The sequence below is a fragment of the Leopardus geoffroyi genome, chromosome B4 (assembly GCF_018350155.1).
Source record: "Leopardus geoffroyi isolate Oge1 chromosome B4, O.geoffroyi_Oge1_pat1.0, whole genome shotgun sequence".
NCBI classification, from domain to species: Eukaryota; Metazoa; Chordata; class Mammalia; order Carnivora; family Felidae; genus Leopardus; species Leopardus geoffroyi.
Genome location: NC_059341.1, coordinates 116,107,108 through 116,117,005, shown reverse-complemented (window position 1 = coordinate 116,117,005; position 9,898 = coordinate 116,107,108). Strand labels below are relative to the sequence as shown.

Below are 9,898 nucleotides of genomic sequence, written 5' to 3'. Positions count from 1 at the left end.
TGCTTTGTTATAATTTCTGTCAGTCTCAGAGTCACAAAAAAAAAAAAAAAAAAAAAGAAGAAGAAGACGAAGTTATATTGTATGGATACAATTTCCATAGTATTATTACTATTAATAATAATAATAGTTCTTACCACATACTGTTGGGAGACAATTCTCATGGATCTCTTATATTTCTGTACATCCCATAAGCAGGGGCGTTCACTCTTTCTGTTCCAGATTATCTTTTCAAAGATGTTTATTGGCAAAGGGCCTTGGAAGATAGAGATAGTGTCTCCCACTGAAGGAAAGAGCAATGCTTACTGCCCATTATAAAATATTTGGCTCCCCCTGGGTGGCTCGGTCGGTTGGGCATCTGACTTCAGCTCAGGTCATGATCTCGCGGCTCGTGAGTTCGAGCCCTGCGTCGGGCTCTGTGCCGACAGCTCAGAGCCTGGAGCCTGCTTTGGATTCTGTGTTTCCCTCTCTCTCTCTGCCCCTCCCCAGTCATGCCGTGTCTCTCTCTCCTTCAAATATAAATAAACATTGAAGAAAATTGTGAAATATTTGGCTCACCAAGCTCAGGGTTCCACTCAGATAATGCAACCCCCTGCATGTGCAGGTAGTATTTTTTGCACTACTCCATGTGAATCAGGCTCAGGAAACGAGCACACATACTGACACTCTGGCAATGGCTACTGATGTGACTCGTAAGGGCTTTCATCCTTCGCCTCTGGCCAGAGTCTGTGTCATCTGCCAACATTTATGAAAGAGTGGTAGGATAACTTGGGAGTTTACAAGTTGGGTAAATTCTCAAAGCTTTTACAGTTCTTGGCATAATACCAGGAAGTGTTAAAAAAAAAAAAAAAGTGCGTGTGTGTGTATGTCTTTGTTAAATATATATGCATAGGTATATTAGACATCTGCTCACAGAACAACATTATGAAGTAGGTATCACTATTATCCTTATTTTACAGATAAGGAAACTGAGGTACAAGAGGTTATCCAAGTGGGTAGTGGACCAGGCACTACAGCTCTGGTATCTTTTTTTTTTTTTTTTTTTAATTTTAGAGAGAGACAGAGACAGATAATCAGCAGGGGAGAGGGGCAGAAGGACAGAAGGAGAGGGTGGGAGAGAGAGAGAGAGAGAGAGAGAGAGAGAGAGAGAGAATCTTAGCAGGCTCCATGTTCAGTGTGGACCCCAATGTGGGCTCAATCCCACAATCCTGGGACCGTGACCTGAGCCAATGTCAAGAGTCAGATGCTTGACCGACTGAGCCACCCAGGTGCTCCTGCTCTGTTTCTTTGCTCTCCTCTTTTGGGCGGAAAGCCCCGGAGTTTGCCTTAGCAACTGAATTCCACTTTGAAAGTGAAGTGCTGCTTGGTTCACGTCCAAGAATAGACTGACCAAATGTTGGTGTTGATGCAGAGCCTTCTAAAGTTCCAGGAAGTTCCCGTGCACTCACTTCGCAAGTATTTATAGAGCATCAGAGTGTGCCGTTCCAGGTACTTCAGGAGAACAGAAAAGAAAACTCTGGGCACTGCTTGTGGTGTAGTCCATGCTTTTGGTGCCCAGGGTGCCGGGGGTAGAGATCAGTCCAGGCTGGGGGTGGGGGATCGTTGTTTCCTCCTGTAGTTTCCACTGGTCAATGCAGTTAAGATGTCCCACCTGAAGACCTTCCTCCTGCCCTGGTCCACGCTCCACAGGGCAATTGCTCCTTACCTTCTGCTTTCCAATACCCCCATTAGTAATAATGGTAAAAAAAAAAAATAATAATAATAATAACACAGTCATTCACTAAATATGTATCATGTGCTTACTTTGTACCTGGTACTGTTATAGGCATTTGGGATAGATGGTGAACGAAACAACATCCTTGCCCTCCAGGAGCAGACATCTAGCTGGGGAGATGAGCATAAGCAAATTAAGAAATACGTGATACCAGCTGTGGATAAGCTTGTTGAAGAAACGAACAGCAGAGTGAGGATAGACAGGGTGAGCAGGAGGGCTGTTTTAGGTGGTGGCCGTGGCGCTCCCTGAAGAGGTGCCATTTGATCCGAGACCTTAGTGAAGGCATCATTCATTCCTGCAGGACGCATCTTTGCTGAGCGCCAACGACATGCCAGGCACGAGGGGTGCTCACTGCAGTGAGCAAAAGGATAGGCGATCTATTGAGGAGAGATAGGCAGTAGACAGAAAAATAAAACCTGGGGCCTGGCCGTGGTGGAAAGCGCTGTGGGGCCAAAGAAAGCAGAGAAGCTGGTAGGGAGGTCCGGGGCACGGACAAGGGCGTCGCGAGCTGAAATTGGGCCGATCAAGGCGGGTCTTGCTGAGGTGACATTTGAGCAAAGTTCTGAGGAGGGAGGGAATGAACCACGGGGATGACTGGAGCAGGAGCGTTGCGGGGAGAAGGGACGTCAGGGACAAAGGCGTGGAGGTGGGAGCAAGTCTGTCGTGCTTCATCAACGGCACCAAGACCCATGTGGCCGGAGCAGAGAGGACTGGGGGAGACACAGGAAGGCTCAGCTCCTACTGTAGGACTTGGGCTCTCACTCTGTGTGAGGTAGGAAGCAGTCAGAGGGTTCTGGGGCCATTACCTGGCTTATAAAATAACAATAATGGTAACCCTGGGGTAGCCGCTGCTTATGAGGGCTTTCTATGCTGATCACGGCAGGTGCCATCCCAGGTACCCGTCACTAGCACAGACTCTGATTCTTTAATCCCGGCTGGGCTCTCAACAGAGCCCAGCGACCCTTTAGCCTGTGGGCCCTCAGCTTTCCTGTCTTGTTCTCCAGAGAGTGAAGCCCGTCTCCACCCCGCTCCTCTTTCCTGCCTCATGGGGCCAGCCCCACACCGATACACGTATCTGCACCCTCAACCTTTGGCATCTAGGCACCCTTCTCCGAGAACCTCTCGGTCCGGGTTCGGCGGGTACAGGGCTGCCCAGCTTCCAGCCACATTGTAGGCCCTGTGGTTCACATCAGTGGTTACGGGGGAAGGCTGTGCCCTCAAGATCGCACCCTCTGTCTCTCCTTTTCCTTACAGCCACAATTCTGAAGAACTGTTCCTACTTCCTGCCTGGGGAGGTATGGCCTCCTCTTTCCTCACCTATTGAAATGGGCCTCACCGATCCCGCCAGTAGGCTGCTAGTAGCTAGGTCTTGTGGTGTGATCACACTTTGTCTATCTGGACTGCTCCGAGACCAGGGACACTGGTCGCGGCCACCTTCTTGGACCCCTCTGCACGCAGCGTGCAGTCAGCCTTTCTGATTGGTCCTGTTCTTGACCACCGTCTGGTTCCACAGGCACCACGCCATGACTTCTCATCCTCGCGGATGTTCAAAATTGTCTTCCCGGCCCCAACTTACCTCCTAAATCTTAGTTGTCTCAACTGTCTACACCACTTTCCAGTAGGATGTCCCTTGATGCTGGGGCTCTCATGACCCAATCTGAGTCAATGTAGCTACCTACCTCCCCCAAATGTCCCTAGCTCATCCTTTGCCCTCTGTCTTCAACCAACCCTCCTAATCAGTTGCCTTACCTCCTTCGGGGTGTACCGTCTTCTTGTTCCCACTGCCGATGCCCTGGTTGATTCTGTAAGCCACTCGCTGTCACCTGGACTATTACCAAGGCCTAGTTATCTCCTAAGGGTCACCCGAGAAGTTTCCTGAAAGCGGAGATTCTCAGGCCCCACCCCCAGAGAGTCTGATTTAGTCTGGACTCAAGATAGGATTCAGGCATCTGCACTTTTAATAAGCTCCCCAGACAATCCCAGTAAGGGGGTCTTCGACCACACTGTAAGAAAGTGCATTACTTAGCCTCCCCCTTAGTCTGGTCCATTCTCCATGTGATTAATTACTACAGCTATTACTACCCATTTTTTTTTTTTTGAACACTTATCATATCTCAGGACTGCGTTGAACCCTCCATATGCATATGTCCCACTAAACAACCCTTTGTCTTAACTACTAGTATGAGCCCCATGTCACTTTTGAAAAGACGGTGGCACAGAGAACTAGGTTAACTAGCCCAAGGGCACGGTTTATTTGACCGAAAGCCAAGTTCTCAACATTACATTTTACCACTTCCCTTGCTTCCCATTCAGCTACCCTGAGTGACTTCAGTTTTCCAAATGCACCTGCTGCTTTATACCTCGGAGCCTTTGTCCATGCCGTTCCCCTCTTTCAAATTGCCATTTGTATAAGTTCTATGGCTGTAGACCAAATTACCACGACGTTAGCAGCCAGACACAATATGGCTGGTTCTTTGCTCAGGTTCCCACAAAGCTGAAATCAGCTGGGGCTGTGTTCTTACATGAAGCTCAGGGTTCTCTTCCGAGCTCCTTGGTTATTGGCAAAATTCAGTTTCTCTCTTCTCTGCAGTTTCTCTGTTCTCAGCTCCTAAAGGCTGCCCACATTCTTTGCCATGTAGTCCCCTTCATCTCTAGAGCTAGCAGATGAGAATCTCACCTATGATAAGTTCTTTTCATGCTTTAAATTTCCTCTGCCAGGACAAGACTAGTCTCTTAAAAGTTGCCTGATTAGGTCAGGCCCACCAAGCAAAATGTCCAGATTTTAAGGTCAGCCGATTTGGGATTTTACTTGCATTTGCAAACCCTCTTGCAGCTGAACCGAAATCAGTGTTTGGATAATTGGAAGAAGATGTGTGTACACTGGGGGACTGGGAACCTTGGGGTCACTGTAGACTTCTACCTACCACACCATCTAATCTTCAAAATTCGGCTCAAGGATTATTGTCTTCCTCAGTGCCTCTAGGCAGAGTTGAGGCCCACCTCTGTTACCCCCACCGCCTCCAACAAAACACTCTTGACATTTGCCCAATGTAGTATAATATTTCTTTACAGCTCCATTCCCCGCCCCCCTCCCCGCTGGGCTGTGACTTTCTTGAGGGCAGGGACCAAGGTTTAGCCCTCTTTGTAGCCCCAGCACCTGGAACAGCAGCCAGCTCATTACCTACTTGCTGCCTGTGGGTGAGTGATGCGCCCGAGTCAGCTCGACCAAGAACAGCGTTCAAGTTAGATTTGCGTATACTGCACGAAAAGGGCTCTTGATTGGAGCCCGGGGAAGTCCCAAGAAACGTCAGCGGTAGCTAGCCTGTGCTTCCAAAGCTTTTAGCCACGATTACCAGGGCCTGGCAAGTGCTCCAGAGAGAACCAGCACCACGGTGACGGTGAGGCGGATGAGCCACTAGGTGTCACTCCCGATTCAATAAAGAGAGACCAGTTCCTTCGAGGGCCCTCTAAGCCTTTCTTGTGAAAGAAGCTGGTCAGTGGGTCCCACCCATTGTTTTCTTCTAGTTCACGCTCCAAATCGTCCTCTGTTCTCCAACTCCCCCCCCCACTGACACAGTCTGGGTCTAAAAAAGGAAAACAGATCAGGAGTTACCAGGGTTGGGACCACCATCCAGTTCAGCCTCCGGATTTTGTAGATGAGCGACCAGATTGGGGGCCTTGTGAGGCGGGGAACAGAGCCGGGCTTCAGCCCCCACATTGGCCCTGCGCGCCCCTCCCTGCCTTCCGGCCATCTCCTGGAGGCACAGGGGTTCCGACTCTCAGCCTCAAGGGTGTCCTAGGCGATCCCGGGGCTGCCCCACCGTGTGCCCCCAGGACCAGAGCCAGGCGCTCAGGCCGCACTCAGTCCCTCTTCCTACACGGAGACCCAGCCCAAGGAATCCTGCTCCTGCACTTAGGAACTCAGGAAGGGGAAGGTGTCGTGGTCAAACGAGGGTCCTGCGGGTCCCTTAAGACCTGCCGTAGCGGATCGTCCCAAGCGATCTCTTCTTTCTTTGGATTCGAGGGATGGGAAGTGGGGAGCATCCAGCTTCCTGGGACCCGGGCGATCAGTATCTGCAATGAATCGCAGTCCTTCCCCTTGAGGCGGGGGAAGTTTGGGGCTGTAAGGGGGAGGATCGAAAAAGGCTTGTGAAGAACGTCTCTTCGGCAGGAGTTTGAGTCGGTTTTTCGTCCCCTCTACCTTTTCTCGCTGGAAGAAGTTGGCGTTTACTCCCGAGGTTCGGGACCGAGGGGGGGAATCGTCTCGCCGCGCGTGCGGATGCCTTTTCCTTCACCCCCGGCAGGGGGCGCCCTTCCCCTGTACCCGCTCCCCTCGGGGCAGACCGGCTCTTCTCCCCGCCCACCTCAGGCCTGGGCCCTGCCTCGTCCAGGCAGGCCCCAACCCCAGGCCCAGGCGATAATTTCAAACTCATTTCTGTCTGACCTTGGGCACAGCCTTTGATTGGCCTGTTCCCTTGTTCCCAGTTGACTTACTGTTCACTTTGATTTTAAGTGAATATTGAAAATCATTCGCATTTCCTGGAGCACTGGGTAAGAGAGGTTACTTGGGTGGATGGGAATTGAACTAAAGAAGTTGGCTCCGGATCCAGACTCCTACCTGGGCTCATCCATAGAATAATCTTATCTACCAATACAGTAATTTCCTTTCAAACTTGCAAAGGGTTTTTTTTCCCATGTACAGCTTGACTGATTCTGTTTGTTAATCTCCTTCCCCTGTGCCTGAAAAGGTTGATTCATTTATTTTTAACCAGTATTTTTTTTTAGTTTTTTTTTTTAATTTTTATTTTTGCGAGAGAGAGAGAGAGAGAGAGAGAGAGTGAGCGCGCACGAGCGGGGGAGGGGCAGAAAGAGAGGGAGACACAGAATCCAAAGCAGGTTCCGGCCTCTGAGCTGTCAGCATCAGACCGGAAGCGGGGCTTGAACTCACGAACTGTGAGTTCATGACGCTTAACCGACTGAGCGACCCAGGCGCCCCTTCTCAACCTGTATTTTATTGAGCACGTCTGTGCTTCAGGTACCAGGGTGAAGAAGGCAGGGCTGGTTCTTGAGTTTGGTGGAACTAGGGCTCTGGTAGAGGAGACATGTTGAACAAATAAGTGTAGGAAACATTAATTTGTTATAACCGAGATATTTACCACAAAGAAGAAGCACAGGCTCTGGGGAGAAGGTGGAGTCAGCCGAAGTCCTCTCCTGAATCTGAGCCACAGGTATTTTCCATGTTTACCCTGATGCTGTCTTCCCTCCTCTTCCTGCTGCAAACTCTTACAAATCAGGAAGCCCCAGGAGCAGATGAGTCAGTGTTTTCAAGGCTGCATGTCCCCATGTGAGGTAACCAGAGTCAGAGTCTTTCTGGAGTCTCCTCCCTCCTCATTTACACTCCTGGGAAGGGTGCAGCTTGGCAAGGCATTAACTATTTTGCGTGATGAAATTTACATTGCAAATTTCTTCCAATCTGATGATTAACAAGGTCTGAAAACAAGAAGACAGTTCTGGATACGCATCCTCCTCCTCCTCCTCCTCCTCCTCCTCCTCCTCCTCCTCTTCCTCCTCCTTTTCAGTGTTTATTGAGCACTTACTAGGTATGGGCCTGTGTGTTCAATGCCAAGGATCAAAAAAAGACACTAGAGGGGCTCCTGGGTGGCTTAGTCAGTTGAGTGCCTGACTCTTGGTTTCGGCTTGGGTCATGATCTCACGATTTGTGGGATCAAGCCCCACACCAGGCTCTGTGCTGGCAGAGGGAAGCCTGCTGGGGATTTTCTCTCTTTCTTTCTCTTCCCCCACTCAATAAATAAATAAATAAACTTAAAAAAAGACAAGATACTAGAAGACAAAAGGGGGAATATGCTAAAAGGTAAGAGGTGGTATAGAATAATGGCTCCCAGAATTTGGGATTTTATGAACAGCTAAAAATGAGAGCTTTATTAGTTAAAAGAGGTCTAATATAACAGTGTCTTAAATAAGATTTTAAAAAAAGTTTATCTCTACCATGAAAGGTAGGTGCTCCAGGTAGGTGCTCCCAGGTTGATAGGGCTGCTCTGCTCCAAGCAGCTCTCCAGGACCCAGAGACTCCTTCTGTCTTGTTTCTCTGCTATGTTTGACCTCTATTCTGCAGGTCATGGTCCTTTCAAGGTCCAAGATGGTTGCCCCAGTTCCAGTCATCACTTTCAGTAGGAAGGAGGAAAGGATAATGAAGAGGGGCAAAGGGTGGGTAGTGGGTAATGTACAGAGAAGGTTCCCAGATTAAGACTCATGTACTTCTAAGTTATTGGACAGAACTTAGTCACATGGCCCCTAAAGTTACAAGGAAGGTGGGAGATGCAGTTTTTATTTTGGTGAGCCACGTGCCCAGCTAATTACTGGAAATTCTGTTACTAGCAGTCTTTGTCATTGAGCCTGACTTGGGGTGTCAATGTCTAATTTTGCCAGTAAGTATAAAATGCCCTGACAATTCTTCCCCAATATATCACAAATGCACCCTCACCCTCACAGGCTTTTGTAATTTCTCACCTTGAATGAATGCAACAGCCTCTCTCTGTTGCCAGGGTGATCGGTCCAAGATGTAAAATTAATCATAACAGCCCTCTGCTTAAAATGTCTTGGTGGATCCCTATTGCCTTGAAAGAAAATGTAAACTCTTTAATAAGACTGGAAGTCCTGTTGTCATCTCACACTGGTGTCTTCTGTAGCCTTATCTCTCATGACTTTCCCACACGTACCCCACAGTCCAGGCATACTAGGTGACTGGCAGTTGACAGGATGCTCCCCTTCCACCTCCTCTGTCTGGAATATGTTCTTCTGTAATATCTTGGCAACTGGCCCGTTTCTACAGAACTTTGCTGAGGTCAACCTTCATTGGAAAACCTTTGCCAGTTCTGTGTCGTATACCTCTGACATCTCCCTCTCCCTCCTCCCCACCCCCTTACCTCCACACACAAAGCAAGATCTATTCAAAGAACGGGATGCCGTTGCCTGGGTAACAGTGAGTACCAGCCAATGGTTGAACCACCAGCCACGTTTGCAGTGGGGCTCCTGGATTTCTGGTTTGAACTGTTGGCCACACCCTTTCTTGAAAGACTGTCACTCTCCTTGGTCATTGCCTATTCCCCTGACCCTCTCTTCCCCTTTTATGTGTTTCTTCTTACTCTGCTCATTATGAAATGTTGATGTCTCTAGAGATCAGGTTTTGGTCTTCCCTTGTTATTCCACGTACATGCCCCGAGATTCTTCATTCCCTTTTGTGACTTCAGGTACCACCCCCAGAGTTCTCATTCTCTACTGCCAAATTGGATTTCTCTTCTGATCCTTGGATATGAATGTCATCTATTGAAAACATGGAATTGGGAGGGCCAGTTTTCAAAAAGGAAGTAATGAAGCTTCACCCTCCCAGCCGACTGTACCCTCACCCCAAAGTATCATTGCTTACTGCAGGCCAGGAGTCTGGGAAATGACCCTCTGCCTTTGCTTGCTCCTTGGTGCAGGGTGTGCACTCATCTAGAAAGGGCCACCAGCCAAGATTTTCCCTCTGAGCACTTCTAGTCTCTGGCCTTCATGTCATTTCCCTCAGGAGCTCTTTCGGAGACAAAAAACTTCCTCCCCATTTTTATCCAAGGCAAGTGTGAAGCAACAGAATACTCAAGACAAAAGACCCAACAATGAGTCAGGGCAGCTCCTGATAAAGGCATCCAGATGTCCCCCCAGGCTGCCACCTCCAGAGGGGCTCGTGCTACAGTAGACAGAGCATCTGGCTTGAGACTTTGACAGAGGTCCTGCTGAGTGAAGGTGAGGCGAGGCTGAACTTTCTGCAACCTGTGATCTTCCCAGAAGAAAGAAGGGGGAAAACAGAGACTCACATGCTGCCTTCTCAACCTGGCAGCTACAACACGAGCACTCCTTTAAATAAGTAATTCCGGTCATTTTCCTGCTCATCATCTACCTCCAGCTTCCCTTAATTGGTCGGAATCCTTCCCTGAGCCTGCACGGTCCTCCTTCCTCCACCATCGTGTCCTGCCATGGTTGTCTGCCTTCTTTCCATTCCTCGAACACACCGAACTCTTTCTACATGTAGACCTTACCATTTGCAATTTCCTCTGCCTGGAAAGCCTTCCC

General features: G+C 49.1%; 1 long non-coding RNA gene across 1 annotated transcript; it reads right to left on the bottom strand.

Annotated features, from left to right (window-relative positions):
* Nucleotides 1-7,689: 7,689 nt before the first annotated feature.
* On the bottom strand, nucleotides 7,690-9,216 carry LOC123591380. Its single transcript, XR_006709289.1, has 3 exons — nucleotides 8,935-9,216; nucleotides 8,300-8,406; nucleotides 7,690-7,953 (listed from the first exon to the last, which is right to left on the bottom strand). It is a non-coding gene; the product is annotated as an uncharacterized LOC123591380 (long non-coding RNA).
* Between the last annotated feature and the right edge of the window lie 682 nt (nucleotides 9,217-9,898).